General features: G+C 36.7%; 1 protein-coding gene, 1 non-coding gene and 1 pseudogene across 2 annotated transcripts in view; 1 reads left to right on the top strand and 2 right to left on the bottom strand.

Moving 5' to 3' along the window:
• The window catches only part of DCDC1 (doublecortin domain containing 1), a 632,177-nt gene that overhangs the window by 446,503 nt on the left and 167,485 nt on the right, over positions 1-18,189 (bottom strand). The window lies entirely within an intron of this gene.
• On the top strand, positions 1,598-1,702 carry LOC119538973. The gene has a single exon (XR_005217749.1). It is a non-coding gene; the product is annotated as a U6 spliceosomal RNA (small nuclear RNA).
• On the bottom strand, positions 4,917-6,434 carry LOC119535842 (annotated as a pseudogene).

The raw sequence follows: 18,189 nt of genomic DNA, 5'->3' as shown, positions 1-18,189 counted from the left end.
CAGCATTATTCACAATTGCCAAGAGATGGAAACAACCCAAATGTCCTTCAACAGATGAGTGGATAAATAAAATGTGGTATATACACACGATGGAATACTACGCGGCAGTAAGAAGGAACGATCTGGTGAAACATATGACAACATGGATGAACCTTGAAGACATAATGCTGAGCGAAATAAGCCAGGCACAAAAAGAGAAATATTATATGCTACCACTAATGTGAACTTTGAAAAATGTAAAACAAATGGTTTATAATGTAGAATGTAGGGGAACTAGCAGTAGAGAGCAATTAAGGAAGGGGGAACAATAATCCAAGAAGAACAGATAAGGTATTTAACGTTCTGGGGATGCCCAGAAATGACTATGGTCTGTTAATTTCTGATGGATGTAGTAGGAACAAGTTCACTGAAATGTTGCTGTATTATGTAACTTTCTTGGGGTAAAGTAGGAACATGTTGGAAGTTAAGCAGTTATCTTAGGTTAGTTGTCTTTTTCTTACTCCCTTGTTATGGTCTCTTTGAAATGTTCTTTTATTGTATGTTTTTTTTCTTTTTAACTTTTTTTTTCATACAGTTGATTTAAAAAAGAAGGGAAAGTTAAAAAAAAAAAAAAAGAAAAAAGACAAACAAGAAAAAAAAAAAAAAGATGTAGTGCCCCCTTGAGGAGCCTGTGGAGAATGCAGGGGTATTCGCCTACCCCACCTCCATGGTTGCTAACATGACCACAGACATAGGGGACTGGTGGTTTGATGGGTTGAGCCCTCTACCATAAGTTTTACCCTTGGGAAGACGGTTGCTGCAAAGGAGAGGCTAGGCCTCCCTGTATTTGTGCCTAAGAGTCTCCTCCTGAATGCCTCTTTGTTGCTCAGATGTGGCCCTCTCTCTCTGGCTAAGCCAACTTGAAAGGTGAAATCACTGCCCTCCCCCCTACGTGGGACCAGACACCCAGGGGAGTGAATCTCCCTGGCAACGTGGAATATGACTCCTGGAGAGGAATGTAGACCCGGCATTGTGGGATGGAGAACATCTTCTTGACCAAAAGGGGGATGTGAAAGGAAATGAAATAAGCTTCAGTGGCAGAGAGATTCCAAAACGAGCCGAGAGATCACTCTGGTGGGCACTCTTACGCACACTTTAGACAACCTTTTTTAGGTTCTAAAGAATTGGGGTAGCTGGTGGTGGATACCTGAAACTATTAAACTACAACCCAGAACCCATGAATCTCGAAGACAGTTGTATAAAAATGTAGCTTGTGGGGGGTGACAATGGGATTGGGAATGCCATAAGGACCAAACTCCACTTTGTCTAGTTTGTGGATGGATGTGTAGAAAAGTAGGGGAAGGAAACAAACAGACAAAGGTACCCAGTGTTCTTTTTTGCTTCAATTGCTCTTTTTCACTCTAATTATTATTCTTGTTATTTTTGTGTGTGTGCTAATGAAGGTGTCAGGGATTGATTTAGGTGATGAATGTACAACTATGTAATGGTACTCTAAACAATCGAAAGTACAATTTGTTTTGTATGACTGCGTGGTATGTGAATATATCTCAATAAAATGATGATTAAAAAAAAAAAAAAAAAATAACCAGAAAATCATGCTTGCTTCAACGGCGCATATACTGAAATTGGAACGATACAGAGACGATTAGCATGGTCCCTGTGCAAGGATGACATGCAAATTTGTGAAGTGTTCCACATTTTTTGCTATTTAATAAATAAATAAAAATAACCAGAAAATCACAATGAGATACCACTGTGTACTGTCATTGCAATGGCCAAAATTAAAGACATACAATACCAAGTATTGGTGAGGATATGGAATAACTGTAACCCCTATACACTACTGGTAGGAATATAAATTGGTTCAACCACTTTGGAAAACTCTTTGTCAGTATCTACTAAAGCTAAACATATGCCTCCCTATGTCCTAGCAATTCTGCCCCCAGATTTATAAATACAATAGGAATGAGGGAATGTATCCACCAAAAGACATGTACAAAAACACATATTATTATTCATAATAGTCAAAAACTGGAAACACCAAAATATCAATCAATAGGAAAATGAATAAATTGTGCTATAGTCATATAACGGATGCTACACAGCGGTATAAAAGAATAAAGTACTAAGACACTCAACCACATGGATGAACATCATAGTATGGATGAACACTCAGCTTTACAAAAGAAATCAGGCACCAAAGAGTATGCACTGTGTGACTCTCTTTTAAATGAAGTTCTATAACAGGATAGAAGTCAGAATAGTGGTTACCTCAGGGTATTAATGAGAAGGGGCAGGAAGAAACCTTCTGGGCTACTAGAAATATTTTATATCTTGGTTCAGGTGATGGTTACAGGGGTGAATTATATCTTTAAAGTTTCATAAAGCTATATACTTAAGTTATGTGTATTCTACCATATATGTAGGTTATATCTCAATTTAAAAAGAAAGAGAAAATATAATTAAATGTCAAAAATGTAAATTTGTTGACATAGGAATACATAATATTTAGTGATAAATGAAAACATGTACTACTTCATTACAATGGTGTAAAGAAATGTGTTTGGCCATTGAATATTAGATGATAATTTGGCATGTTGTAAATAGTTTAATGTTTGTTGACTGGATTATTTTTTCTTTTATAGTTGCTATAGCTTCTTTTAAAACCAGACTCCCTAGATCAGTACTAATTTACTCAAATCATTCATTAAATCTGATTAGCAAAAAATGGGGCTATTTGAGACTCATTAAAGATAATAATTGCAATGGACTGAAACATATCAAATATGTTTAAATTAGTTTATAATAAAAACCTTAATTGGTCATCTTTAGAAATTGATAGACAACTAAATCATTGAAAACTTATAGATAAAAGAAAAGAATCAAGAATTTATCTTCCCCCACCATCAAGTAACCAAATAGTAGATGAGGGGAAGTGTCTCTATGTGGAAGTATACCAACTACTAAATAACAAATGTTATTATACCCACTGTGCAAAATCCAATGAATTAAGACTAAAGACATTGGACATCAACAAGCTGCTAACATCACAAAGAAAAAAAATCAGACATTATGTGCTTCCTCATGAAGAAACACACCACTACCTATAATTTTGCCAAAAACCCAGAACCTGAATCTGATAAAGCCTCTGTATCTAGAGCCAATTTACAGGAAATGCAGAGACCAGAGAAACTTGTTGAGTTACACCACGAAGATGCAATTAGCAAAACACAGACTGTGGGAAACTTTGCAGGTCAAACAAACTGGGCTGTTCATCACATAAATAGTAAAGGAAGGAAAAATGGAAGGGAGGAGCCTGAAGATTTAAAACAGATATAAAAGATTTATTAAGTTTTTACTAGGGAAAAACAGTATTCATTAAGTCATTTCTTAAACACACACTTGTTGACCACCTACAATATGCTATGCATTCGATTAAGTATGGTAGAGATAAAAAAGGCAAATACGAAAGGTCTCTTCCCTTTGCAGGTGAATCATTTTTTTTGCATGTGGGTGACAGAGGTAAACTGCTATTATACTGATCTCTCAACAATAACACAGTTTGTGTTACATCAATTTGTATTTGTTTGTATTTTATAATGTATGTTTCTTACTTCCCTAATTGGCTGCTAAGCCTTACCAGAGCAGGGCCTCTGAGTTCTGTTTCTTTGATTTTTCCTCTAAACAGTCCCTGTGCAGGGTTTGTGGAGAGCAAGTGCCCAAAAAATGCTTTTAAATGCTATTAACAAACAACGTGATTGACTCTTTCCTCTTGGAAAAACAATAGATGGCCCCCAGGCCACTAGGCAAATGCTCCCATTTCCCTCACCCTCCTGCAGAGAGGACCATTACACCAGAAATTGAAAAGCCATTCAGTGGCCTTTTGGGGAACACATCCAAGAAAACACTTTACTTTGAAAACCATGCTGACCACACAGAATTACTCACTTGACACCACCCAAGTCTCATGGATCAAATGTCTTGCCTAATTTTATGGTTCCTGGACAAATAAAAAATATTTTGAAAAAGCCCTTGTGCTAATTCTTAACCGGCTTCATTTAGCAGACAGTGGAACAGAACTGGACAGGAATTCAGATTCAGGCCTGCTTTGAGCAACTCTTGACAGTAATGTTAATGGGAAAATCTACAAGCCCTATCTTTTACAGAATCAATGAGAAGAGCAGAAAAATAAAACCATTGAATATACTTTATTCCATAAATACATTGAATGTACTACTGCAATCATTTGGGCTACAAAAACCTTCAAAAGATAAATTTTTACAATATCAGGATTAGTAATTTTCTTCAGGATAACACAATCCCTTGTCTCTGATTCAGTTTTTCTTTATTTTTCCTGCACTTCTGTTATGTACAACTTTCATGATTCTGAAGAGATTCTACTATCTGAAGCTTTTCATGCTGTGGGAGACCAGAGCCTAGGCCTTTCCCTAGAATTCTGCGAAACTTAAGCACACAGCAGCCTGTGTCACCTAGAGCAGTTAATCAAAAGGTAACTGCTCCCCCCTCAAAGGGAGGTAGCACACAGATGGTCACTTCTCCCTCCTATTTTAACTAAACCCTTCTATTTCTTTGATTTTTCCCTCTAAACAGTGCTTGTGCAGGGTTTGTGGAGAGCAAGTGCCGAACTGAGATTGTTACTCCCTTCCTAGCATGTAGCTAATCTAAATGTTACAAGACTCCTTCATTTCTTTTCCACTGGAATGATTTTGTTTGGGGCCTCTATAACTAGCCTTGATGATTCCAGCCTAATTGCATATTGCTTTCAAACTGAGCTGTGAACTGGCTGCCTTCAGAGCTACTTGACTGACTCCTCGCTTTGCTCCTGTAAGTAAGTTCCTATAATAAAGTTGATGTCTCAGTTTGTTCCTGGTGTTTCCTTTCATCTTCTTGCCAGATCAGCCCCTGAGGGCCGGAAAACACACATTCAGGTATTTTGCATGATGTCTGATGTAATCAGTAATAAAGACTGCAATGAAGTAGTAGCTGTGATTGTATCCCTCTTGTGATCTAAAAACAACAGGAATTTTCTTTTCTGTACTGTCAGCGATAAAGTTATCAGGAAGTAACTGTCCATCTGAAAGGAACTGGTCATCTTTTCCTTGATCAATTAATATGTCCAGCTGAGACCCTGGATACATCTTCACAAGATGGGTAGCATCATAAGCCTTCCATTTACTTTGATCTGATCCCAAATATTCATCCTCTAAAGGTTTTTTTTTTTTTTGCCCCAAGGACAGAGCACCAGGCTACAAATTGGAGCAAATGCATATGAATTTGTATTTTCCTGGATTCTTCAAATCACAAATCAGAGCTCTGTGGCTTCCCATGGAACGGCAAAATAGACATCCTTTGGGGGTCAACTGGGAAATTGGCATTTATGAGTTGGGGAAGTTCCTCTGTTATATAAGAGTAGATTCCGTAGTTAGTTTTTCAAGTATTTTCAGTGGCATCCACATAAAATCCAGCACCAGTGCCAAAGACCCAGCTCTCATCTTCTCCTTTACTATTGCAGCCACAAGGACTGGTACCTGGAGCAATAATGACAAGACCATGTTCTGAAGCAGCTTGATGGCAACTGCATTTTTTTAACTCAGTTTTATTGAGATATATTCATGTACCATACAATCATCCAAAGCGTACAATCAATTTTTCACAGTACCATTATATAGTTGTGTATTCATCATCACAATCATTTTTTGAACATTTTCATTACCACAAAAAAAGGAATAAGAATAAAAATTAAGGTAAAAAAGAATACCCAAGACATCCAATTCCCCCCATCCCTCCCTATTATTCATTTACTTTTTGTCCGCATTTTTTTCCACTCATCTGTCCATACACTGGAAAAAGGGAGTGGGAGCCACAAGGTTTTCACAATCACACAGTGTAAGCTATATAGTTATACAATCGTCTTCAAGAATAAAGGCTACTGGGTTGCAGTTCAACAGTTTCAGGTATTTCCTTCTAATTATTCCAATACACTAAAAACTAAAAAGGGATATCTATGTAATGCATAAGAATAACCTCCAGAATGTCCTCTTGACTCCATTTGAAATCTCTCAGCCACTGAAACTTTGCTTCATCTCCACCCCCGCACCCCCCACCCCACCCCCGTTCGGTCAAGAAGGCTTTCTCAATCCCTTGATGCCAGGTCCAGGTTCATCCCCAGGAGTTATATCCCACATTGCCAGGGAGATGTACACCCCTGGGTAACCAGATTTTGATATAAAATTTTGTTCTGTGCAAGTTAAGCCAGACGGCTGGTAAAGTATGGAGCATTTTCCAGTGTCTGCCTTTGGTAGTAGGTACAAGGCAAATTTCACTGTGCAGTTCAGCTCAACACGGTCATATTCAAACACTTTCTACAATCCCCCAAGGCACTTGTTGCTGGAAATCTGTTTCAATGCCATTTTTCTCCTTTTAATGAAGATTGATCTCATTCTAGAGAAGAAGGTCCTGAAAACTTGAAACAAAACTGTGCAATTGTGACTTATTTTTTCATCTGCACCAAAGGGTAGAGACTCCTCCAGGGATGGCGGGAAGGAAGGAGAGGTTGGAAGGGAAAGGCAGAGCCACAATATCTGATTCAGTTTTAACAAGGTTCTCTCTTCTTGTGCCACACAGGAATACACCGGAAATACATTTACAATTCGTGGGGGCATCATTAACCCTATATTTACCAAGAAAAGCTCTCAACCAGAATTTCTGATGACATTGACTCAACAAGTAAGAATTTGTTTAAATAACTGTTATATGGGGTTATATTTTCTGATTACTCTATGTGTTCATTTTGGAAAATTGAGGAAATATGTAAAACTACAAGGAAGAAAATAAAGTGATCCATTATCCCACAATTTTTAAAAAAAAGAACAAGTGTTTTCATTTACACATAATCTATTTTAAAATAAATATATTATTATATTCTGCTTTATAACTTTATTTTTAATGTTATATTGTGAGCCTTCTTTGCATCATTAAAATATCTCCATGGGCATCATCATTTCAATGGCTACACAGTTCCATCACATGCACATACCATAACTTGATTTAATCTTTCTCTTATTGATGGACATTTGTTTCCAATTTTTAATAGTATAAATAATACTTTGATGGATGTTTTTACATGTAACATCTTCATTCCTTATTATATTAGGACAAATTCCTAGATGTGTTAATTGGTATGTCAAAACTGTGAACAATTTTAAGACTTTTGATATGTGTTTCCAAAGTGCATTCTAGAAAATTTTCACACCTACTTATTAAATACACTATGTATTCCCTAATCAAAATGCAACAGCCACTACCAGAAAAAAAGAAAAAGTCCACTCTGCAGCTTATTGAGCCTTTTCCCCCTCTGGGCACCTACCAGCCCCCTTACCATAATCTGTGCCCTAAAAACAAAGAAGAAAACCACTATACTTTGTATTGTCTAGGTCTTTCATGGGATCCCTCATGCTCCATGTTCTACTCAAATGTTTTGAATAAAGAGTTACATACATGATTTCTAGAGCGGGAAAAGAAAAAGCCAGCAGTTATGTACAGGAATTCCCAAGAAGGGAGGGAGAGAGGGAGAAATTTCATAATTTTTAAAAGTGGATTTCAGTAGACTAAAGAATGGATTAGAAGTTATGAGACATGGAGACTAGTCCTGGTTCTTCCATTAACCACTGTGGAAACTTTGGAAATAACGTCGGCTCTATAGCTCTCATTTGGAAGTGGAAGAGTGACTATATGGTTTCTAACATCCCTTTAAGAGCTAAAATTCAATTATTCTAGATAGTAAAGATTTCTTTTCTCTGTTTCAGGGTTCAGTAATAAGAAATAGTTCTATTGGTAACTCCTTTTTCTAAATAGAAACCTCCATCCCATGAGCTCAATGTAATTTTTAGGCAACTTAAGTTTTACTGGGATATATAATATAGCTTCCTAATCAAGGCCCATGTTAGGGAGAGTTTTCCCAGTGAAGAAATGAAAACATTTCTTTGGATACAAATGCCTTTCACCATATATTAATAATTAGTCATCTATGATGCGTCCAGATAATGTTGTTTGGACTAATCAACAATTGATTATAATACACAAAATCAAAACTCCTTCTATATATTTATATGTTTAGAACATTACTGTTTAAAAGCATTTTCAAATATGTTACTTTATTTCTTCATTGTAAAGTAACTAGAGCAGGTATTACCATCCCCATTTGACAAGTAAAGATTCAAAGGCTTAAGAAAGAACAATCCTTGTCAGCAGTCAGCTGTAAGGGGTGGCTCGGGTATACAAACTCAGATCATCTATATCCTAGTTCAAGACCTTTGCACTACATATATTTTGCCCCAATACCTAAGTCTGCAAGCTGAATTACAGAACCCTGAAGAACCCCTGCAGAAGCCCATCCCCAGGCACTGTGGCCAGGGAACCTTGACCCTTAGCAGAAGTTCCCCTAAACTCTATAATGTGGTTCTCAGACTGCAGCATCTCCTCTTTCTATAAAGGAGACACCTATTCCCAGACTATTACTATCATTACATTTAAATCGATTAAGCTAAATCCCATAATATGTCTTAACTGGTTAAACCACATGCATTCCACTGAATTTAAAACTCCTGCTAAGGCCTCTCTCTGAGTTTTAGAGTTTTATAGCAACCAGCCAACTTACCATATCTCTTTTGATGTCCCACTATCCTCAAGAAAGTAACATGTCCAAAGTTGAATTCTTAATTTTCCCATAATTCTGAAACTTAACTCAATTGCTTAATCCAGAAGTCTAGGAAGAATTCTCTTCCTTTTCTCAATCCTCCAATATACAGCACAGCATAGTCCTGTTGGTTCCAATTTCATTGTATCTCTTGAATTCATCCACTTCTTTCCTTCTCAAATGCCAGCATCCTGAACTAAGTCATAGGCATCCATTTCCTCAGCTATAGCAACAGCATTCTACCTAGCCTCCCTCTTGCATGATGCCCCTTTAATCCATTCTCTAGTAGGTAACCATAGTGAAATCCTCAAAATCAAGTTCAGAACACATCATTTCCCTGTTCAAAACTTTTCAGTGACTTTCTACCATACCCAGAACAATGTACCACCTCTTTTCAACAGGGCCTTAAAGGCCCTACATCATCTGGCCTTGTTTTAGTTTGCTAATGTTGCCAGAATGCAAAACACCAGAAACGGATTGGCTTTTATAAAGGGGGTTTATTTAGTTACACAGTTACAGTCTTAAGGCCATAAAGTGTCCAAGGTACCTTCACTGGAAGATGGCCAATGGCGTCTGGAAAACCTCTGTTAGCTGGGAAGGCACGTAGCTGACATCTGCTCCAAGTTCTGGTTTCAAAATAGATTTCTCCCAGGACGTTCCTCTCTAGGCCGCAGCTCCTCTTCAAAAGGTCACTCTCGGTTGCTCTTGGGGCATTTATCCTCTCTTAGCTTCTCTAGAGCAAGAGTCTGCTTTCAACGGCCGTCTTCAAACTGTCTCTCATCTGTAGCTTCTGTGCATTCTTCAAAGTGTCCCTCTTGGCTGTAGCAGCTTGCTCCTTCTGTCTGATCTTACGTAGTGCTCCAGTAATTTAATTCAGACCCACCCTGAATGGGCAGGCCAACACTTCCATGAAAATTATCCAATCAGAGTCATCACCCACAGTTGGGCGGGGTGCAAAGAATTACAATCTAATTAACACTGATAGATTTGCCCACACAAGATTACATCAAAGATAATGGTGTTTGGGGGGACATAATACATTCAAACTGGCATACTTGTCAACTCCCATAATTGACCACTGAACCCTTCAATCGTCACCCTCCAGCCACACTGGCTTTCTTTCCGTTCCTGAAAAATGCCAAGCTCTTTCCTGACTCAGGGCTGCAACACACACCAAGTCCACTACCTAGAACATTCTTTCCTTACTCCTCACTCATCCTTTAAGCCTCAGATAAAATGTTACTTCTGCAAAGAGGACTTCTTTGGCCTCACAATCTAAATTAGGACTCCTTGTTTTCTCTTTCAAAGAACCAATTCTTTACTTTCGTAACACATCACAGTTTCTAATTTATATTTACAGGAACTTATTTGTATAGCTACTTGCCTTTTCCCATTAGATTATTAGCTCCATAAAACTTGGTACCATCTTTTCATTTTGTTTCGTTTTGTTTTACCTCCCTCTTCCCAGTATCTAACAGTGCTGGCCAAAGTGGTGCTTCAACAATACTTCTTAAATAGTAATAATAATTAACATTTACTAACTTTAGGTAACTTTCACATATATTATTATTGGACTCTCACATAATTCAAGTTTCAGATAAGGATACTGATGCTCAAAAGGATTAATAGCCTCTTCACCCTCTCCTCCTCTCTTACCCCATCCTAGATTTTAATACCAAGGCCCTGTCAGGATTCCTGAGTCTGTCTTTTTATTCCCTTTTCTACTTCTTCCACCCCAGACTTCCCCAAAGGGTCTGAAGGCCTTTCTGCTTCCCTTCCTATTGCTTGGGATTTTTCATAAACCACACTTTTCTGCTTCTCTTCTTATGCCATTCACTTTCATCTTTCCTACAACAGATAACAATGGGGGGGGGTGCAATAAAAGAAACTGGCTTACTGATAAGATATTCCCAAAAGTATTTCAAAAATAGTGTCCTTGTTTCAAGATGATTTTTACCAAAAGCACTGTTTATTAACTGTTAAATAAGTCCATAAAACATATTTCTTTATGATCACAACCATTGAGCCTCTTAAAGAAAACATGGTAATAACAGCTATAATAATCAAATGTAAATGGTAACAAATACTATGCTAGTTTTTTTCCTTTATTTTATTTAATCCTAAAGCAACCACAAGAGGTAGGCATTTTAACCTTCCTTTTCAGTAACAGGAGCAGGAAGGTTAAGTGAATTGCCCAAGGGATAATAAGCTATAGAGCCAGAATTCAGACACAGATTTTTTTGAGTATCTGTACTCTCGACCACCATGCAAACTGAAACCTTCTTTATTACCTGTCATCTGGTACCACAGGGGAATGAGTTTTCCAGATAACTGATTTTAAGGCTTTACATGTCCCAAAGTTTTTTTTTAACATAATTTTATTGAGATGCAAAACTTTTATATTAGAATTATGTTCAGTGCCATATTCCTAAATCTATATCACTCCTGTCTTCTTAAACAGAATATACTGAACTAATTTTAAATTTAGTGTATTTGTTAAGGTAATAATTAGTTGATCTAAGATAAAAACCCAAAGTCTCAGGGGCTCAACATAATAGAAGTTCATGTCTCAATCATATTTAATCCAATGTGACTGCTTGATCAATAGCCTTCTATATGGTGATTGAGAGACCCAGGCTCTTTACATCTTATGGTTCAGCCCTCTTCAATACATGACTTTCAATATCTCCACAAAAGGAGAAAAAGTTCACATGAAATGCACTCTGGCTTCTTAACCAGTTCCAACTGGAAGTAGCATACATTACTTCCACTCACAGCCCACTGGTGAGAACTGGTCACCTGACAACCAAGATGAAAGGAGGAGCTAGGAAATGTGGAACTGGCTGGGTAGCTGCTTCCCCACAACTTTAAATCACTGAAAGGAGTACAAATCTTGCTATTTCTGCTGCTTTTGAGCCATTCGAGGAAGTGATGACGAAATGGAAAGAGTATGGAGTTCAATACCCAGACCAGTGCTTACTGGCCAACTAACTTCGGTTATCTTGCTTAACTACTTTGAGCCATTTCATCATTACACCTACTTCACTGTTGTTATGAGAACAACTGATACAGGTATATGGAAGTAAACTGTGTCCTACAACTTTTTTAATCATTGTCACCATCAAAATAACATTATTCAGGGAGGGGGCAAGATGGCCGCATAGAGAGGAGTGGAATTTAGTTAGTCCCCTGGAACACTAATGAACAATCAGGAACAATTAGTAAATAATTTGGAATAACTGCTGGGGGACAACCGTGACTGTCCACACTTCGTATACCAACCTAGATTGGGAGGAATACCTGAGATTGCAGCATAAAATCTGTAAGTAAAAACTGCAGAACTTTGCTGGGAGCCCCCACCCCCCATGGCAGGCTTAACTGCAAAACCTCGCTGTGGTAGAAAGCAGCACTCTCCCAGCAAGCAAATATAGCTCAACCAAGCTCCAATCAAGGTTTTAATTAAGAAATGTGGACCACTGAATACAAGATACAAACCCCCAACAAGCAGACAGAGGCTTTTAGTGATGACTGACCTTAAAGAACCAGAAGACGCATCTGTCCCAGGAAGAGGAACCCAGAAGTCTAGGTGATACCTCTGTCCGATGAGTGAAACTGGGGGACTGCATATTGGCTCTAAAACGGTGCTTTCTGTCCCTTTTCCTCCCTCTCTCAGCCTGAGGGGCTTGGAGGGGAGAGCCACAGCCATTTTCAGTTCACAGCACTCCGACCCAGACAGGGGTGGAGATAACAGAGTCAGAGAGACAATTCAAATGCTGATGATAACTCCCTAGGGGGTGTATTTTCCCTAACAGGAAGAAGGTGGGACCCAGCTTTCCCTTCAGAATGAGACCCCAGAGCCTGGGGGAAAACAGCCAAAACAGAAACTGAAGGGGCCAATCTCCTTACAGCAGTCAGGAGCAACAAGCTGACAGAAACCACCTTCTGGGCAGGTTAGGAAAAGCACAGCAACTGGAGACCTCACAGGAAAGTCTGTCATTCTTCTAAAATACACACTGAATATAACCCCATTCTGAGACCTCAATCTGTTTTGGTCTGGGAAAATTTTACTGGGGTAACCAGGGAAACCAGATGCCTGGACAACAGAAAACTACAATCTATACTAGGAAAAATGAAGATATGGCCCAGTCAAAGGAACAAACTTACACCTCAATCAAGATACAGTTGAAATATTGTTTCACTTTAATGAAACAATCTATTAAAGATTTTCAAAGATATATGCTAAATCTAACCAAAACCAAATCAGTGAATTCAGGGAAGATATAACAAAAGAGATGAAGGCTATAAAGAAAACACTGGGCAAACATAAGGTAGAAATCAAAAGTTTGAAAAACTACTGGCAGAATCTATGGAAGTGAAAGGCAAACACAAGAGATGGAAAACACAATGGAGGCATACAACAGCAGATCTCAAGAGGCAGAAGAAAACACTCAGGAAATGGAGAACAAGACACCTGAAATCCTACACACAAAAGAACAAATAGGGAAAATAATGGAAAAATATGAGCAACATCTCAGGGAATTGAATGACAATATGAAACACATGCATATATGTGTCATAGGTGTCCCAGAAGGAGAAGAGAAGGGAAAAGGGGAAGAAGCAATAATAGAGGAAATAATCAATGAAAATTTCCCTTCTCTTATGAAAGACAAAAAATTACAGATCCAAGAAGCGCAGTATACCCCAAACAGAATAGATATGAACACACATACACCAAGACACTTAATAATCAGAGTATCAAATGACAAAGAGAGAATCCTGAAAGCAGCAAGAGAAAAGTGATCCATCACATACAAAGGAAGCTTGATAAGACTATGTGCGGATTTCTCAACAGAAACCATGGAGGCAAGAAGGAAGGGGTGTGATATATTTAAGGTACTGAAAGAGAAAAACTGCCAACCAAGAATTCTACATCCAGAAAAAGTATCTTTCAAATATGAGGGAGAGTTCAAAATATTCTCTGACAAACAGACAATGACCAAGATACCTGCACTACAAGAAATACTAAAGGGAGCGCTACACACAGACAAGAAAAGACAGGAGTGAGAGGTTTGGAACACAATTTTGGGTGATGGTAGCACACCAATGTAAGTACACTGAACAAAGATGACTGTGAGTATGGTTGAAAGAGGAAGGTTAGGAGCATGTGGGACACCAGAAGGAAAGAGGAAAGATAATGACTGGGACTGTATAACTCAGTGAAATCTAGAGTGCTCAACAATTGTGATAAAATGTACAAATATGTTCTACATGAGGGAGAACAAATGAATGTCAACCTTGCAAGGTGTTAAAAATAGGGTGTTAGTGGGGAAAAAATACAATCAATGCAAACTAGAGACTATAGTTAACAGAAACATTGTATTATGCTTCATTTAATGTAAAAAAGGCAATATACCAAAGCTAAATGCCTTTAAGAGGGGAATATAAGGAAGGGGTATGGGACTCTTGGCATTGGGTGATGTTGTCTGACTCTTTTATTCTACTTCAGGTTAACTCTATCTTTCTTTTTGTTGCTTTTTAGCTGTCATGTTTTTTTCCTTTCTTTTTCTTTTTCTTTTGTCTCTCTATCTTCTTTGACTCTTCCTCCTTCTTTCTGGAAGAAATGGAGATGTCCTTATATAAATAGTGGTGATGGTGGTGAATACATAAATATATGACTATAGAGGGAACCATCAATTGTTTACTTAGGACAGAAAGTACGGTGGGTGAACAAAACCATCTTTAAAAAAAAAACAGATAGATGAAGAAACCTTGAGGGCACTACATTGAGTGAAATAAGTCAGATACATAAGGACAAATATTGCAGGGTCTCACTGATAGGAACTAATTATAATATGTAAACTCATAGACATAAAATATAAGTTACCAGGATATAGAATGAGGCTAAAGAATGGGGAGTGGTTGCTTTTTACGAGCAGAATGTTCAACTAGATTGAACTTAAGTGTTTGGAAATGGACAGAGGTGACGGTAGCATGTTATTGTGAGAATAACTAACAGTGCTGAATCGTACATGAATGTGGTGGAAAGAGGAAGCTTAGAGTCACATATGTCACCAGAAGGGAAGTTGGAGGTTAAAAGATGGGAACATATAAAACAGTGAGTCTTGTGGTGGACAATCTCTGTAATTAACTGTAAAAATATTAGAAATCTCTTTCATGAACTAGAACAAATGTATGACACTCTAACTAGAAGTTAATAATAGAGGGGTATATAGGGAAAAATTATACCTATTGCAAACTATGTAGTACAGTTAGTAGTATTTTAACATTCTTTCATCAATAGTAACAAATGTACATACCAATACTATGAGTCAGTAATGGAGGGGAGGGTGGTTAGGGGTATAGGAGGATTGGAGTTTCCTTTTTTATCTTTATTTCTTTTCTGGAGTAATGAAAATGTTCTAATAATTGAAAAAAAAATAATTGGGATGATGGATGCACAGCTGTATGATGGTACCGTACACAATTGATTTTGCACTTTGGATCTTTGGATAACTGTGTGGTATGTGAACAATCTCAATAAAACTAAATTTAAAAAATAACATTATTAATAAGACACTCAAGTATTACTGAGGTAAATGTTATTATTTCCCATACTGCACATCTAAGCAATAATTCTGTCTATATGGCTAAATTATACCCATAAGGTTTATCAAAAGGTTAATCATTGTTCACACTTCCACATCAGTTTTAGTTAGTGTTTCTTTGATTCAACTATCAGACTATCCCAATGTTGGATCCAGAATTCAACAGAGAAAACGTTCTGGGGCAACAATTTTAGCTGGAAGGGGTGACCACAGAAGATTTGTCTTGGAGGCAAGTTTTGGCTGGCAAGTCCATAGTTTTACTTAGGTAGTATGATATAGAAAAATAAAAACATTATGATGCCTAAAGGTGCTCTTTTTTCACACTTTTAATAATATGAGAAAACGTCAGCAGTCTACATCAAAGGATATTATCATTATTTGGGAACCCATGGAGATAACAGGGAGCTAAGCCTCTGCCATCAACTACTTAAAATTCCTTCCCCTGTTTTTGTTGTAATGCTCTTGGCCTCCTCTTCTTTCTACTTCCCTTGTCTATTCTTTCACTCATACTCTCTCCCATGTTTTTTTGGCTTTGCTTTTCTAGCCATCACTAGCCAGTAAGTGTGGTCCTTTTCTAACAGTAGTGAACTGATTGATCCCATCACAACAGGAATAATTTTAGTGTCTAGGTCTTCAACTATTTTCATTACTGCTCACACCTAAAAAGTATTCCTTGTTTTGGATGTACTTTTTTATTTTAATTTTTATTTTATTTTTTGGAGTAATGAAAGTATTCAAAGATTGTGGTGATGAATGCACAACTATATGATGATGCTGTGAACAACTGATTGTGCACTTTGGAGGATTGTATGTTATGTGAATACATCTCAATAATATTGCATTTAAAATAAAAAAAAAAATTTAAAAAAAAAAGTTTATTCTTCACTGCCAGAAATGTCTTTTAACTCACAATCACAGTTCTTTATTCTTCAGATTGCCCCAAAAGCTGACCTCTGGGTAAATGAATTGTTTTAAATAATTTACAAAGGAAATGACTGCAAAAATCAGAACTTATTACTGAAGAGAATTAATCAAATGAGTTTACTGACAACATACGAGTTTTTATTCAAAAGAGCCTCTCTTGTTTAATGCAGAGATGGGCAAAATATAATAGCTGATTTCAAAGAAATCCTTTAAAACTGAAACCTCTACATCCAATTTTAATTGCTTTTTCCTTCATCAATGATTCACATCCACTGAAGTAATCTGGGACCAGACCATAAAGGCTCTCTGTGAGATATTTTAAACTAACTGGAAAAACTTCTTGAGTACTAATGATCACAAACATCCTTAAAGCAAGTCACTTTATATTACTTCAGTCAGAGAAGATGAAAATTTGTCTCTATGATAAGCTGGACATTAGTTTTTCTAAATGCATCAATAATTTGCCATTTAGGGAAATTTGGAGAGGATCAACAAAAGTTAAGAATACTGGCCAAAAATAATCAGACCAAATGCTCATGAAATTTTCCATTAAACTTGGAAGAGTACTTTGTCTTTTCAGCATCCTGGAACTTAACAGAAATATTAGGCAGAGAATCGAGACTGTCACATGGCAGATACTAATTGTTACGATTAAAGTCTAACAAGCTTGCTTCCCTGCTGCTCTGAGAATTTCTCTGACTTTTGATCCTGACATCTGTGTCTTACAAGAATTTCACTCTGCTCTGACATTCCTTCTGATGTTGATCCAGGAATTAATGGATTGTGAAAAAGCTGGCAGGATATCATTTAAAAAATAGAATTCCTAGTGTACAAGTGATGAAAAGGTATCAGGATTCACATACTTTGTGTCTGATATCAACACAATTCTCAGGTTTAGAAGTTTGAATTTTTTAAAGCTAGCTCAAAATAGGACTGAAAATAAAATTTTAATTAAAAGTTCTCATGCAAAACAAAGTTATTTCAATGTTCTCTCATTATGTAGTAGGAATAATTTTTTTCCAGAGTAATAAAATTCCATGAGATCATTTTCTCTGAATGACTACTTTTGACATATATATAGTTGATCACCTTTTATAAAGAAACTGGCGTTTTTCTATAATGGAACATTTTGCTTAAAAAATCAAAGGGCTTTTAAAAATGGCCTGAAAGTTGCCCTGATAACACTTACCTCATCTTTCTAACAAGTTATAGTATATATGGAGACAGAACTCCATTAAACTATTGATCAAAAAAGGAACTTTAATTCAGGAAAGTATCTGTAATTTTTCAATACAAAGTTTAAATAAAACTGTCTAAAGATACGTTTTAAAATTAAGAAATTCTCCTCAAGATTGAAATTTTACACATCAAAAGATACTGCCTTGCATTTCATGGTTCTGGATAATTACTAGATGCCAGTGGATAACTTAAACATAGCTTAGAGTCATTGACATTAATGTTTGACAAGCATTACAGAACATATTTAGTAATTCTAAATGAGAAAGTAAAAGGATTTTTGAAAAAGCAGGGGAAAGTACCAAGAAGGCAATAATATATATTTGAGTAAGGAAAAAATTCTCTTTTATGTCATAATGGTCAGAAATTTAACAAGTTAAAAAGAGACACAAGGCAATGTAATTATTAGAGCTATAAATTAATGCAAAAATTAATAAAGTTAGATATTTTATTCATCTATTCAAGCAAATATATGATTTTTACATGAAAAGGAACATCATTTGTTTTTAAAAAGCCATGAATTTCTGATAATTTTGTTCAGATAGGCTGCTTTAGTAATTTTTTATACTTCACTTGTTAGGTCAAGTAATAACGCAGAAAGTTTGTTAAAATAAAATAAGCTTTTATATCTGTTGGTTTCTCTTAGTATCTTCTAATGATATTTAATTATTTAAAATTTCATATATTACCTTTTAATTACATGCCAAG

This window comes from Choloepus didactylus, chromosome 6 (genome assembly GCF_015220235.1).
Source record: "Choloepus didactylus isolate mChoDid1 chromosome 6, mChoDid1.pri, whole genome shotgun sequence".
Classification (NCBI taxonomy): Eukaryota; Metazoa; Chordata; class Mammalia; order Pilosa; family Megalonychidae; genus Choloepus; species Choloepus didactylus.
Note: the sequence above shows the minus strand (reverse complement) of the source record. Positions and strands in the feature narration are given on the sequence as shown.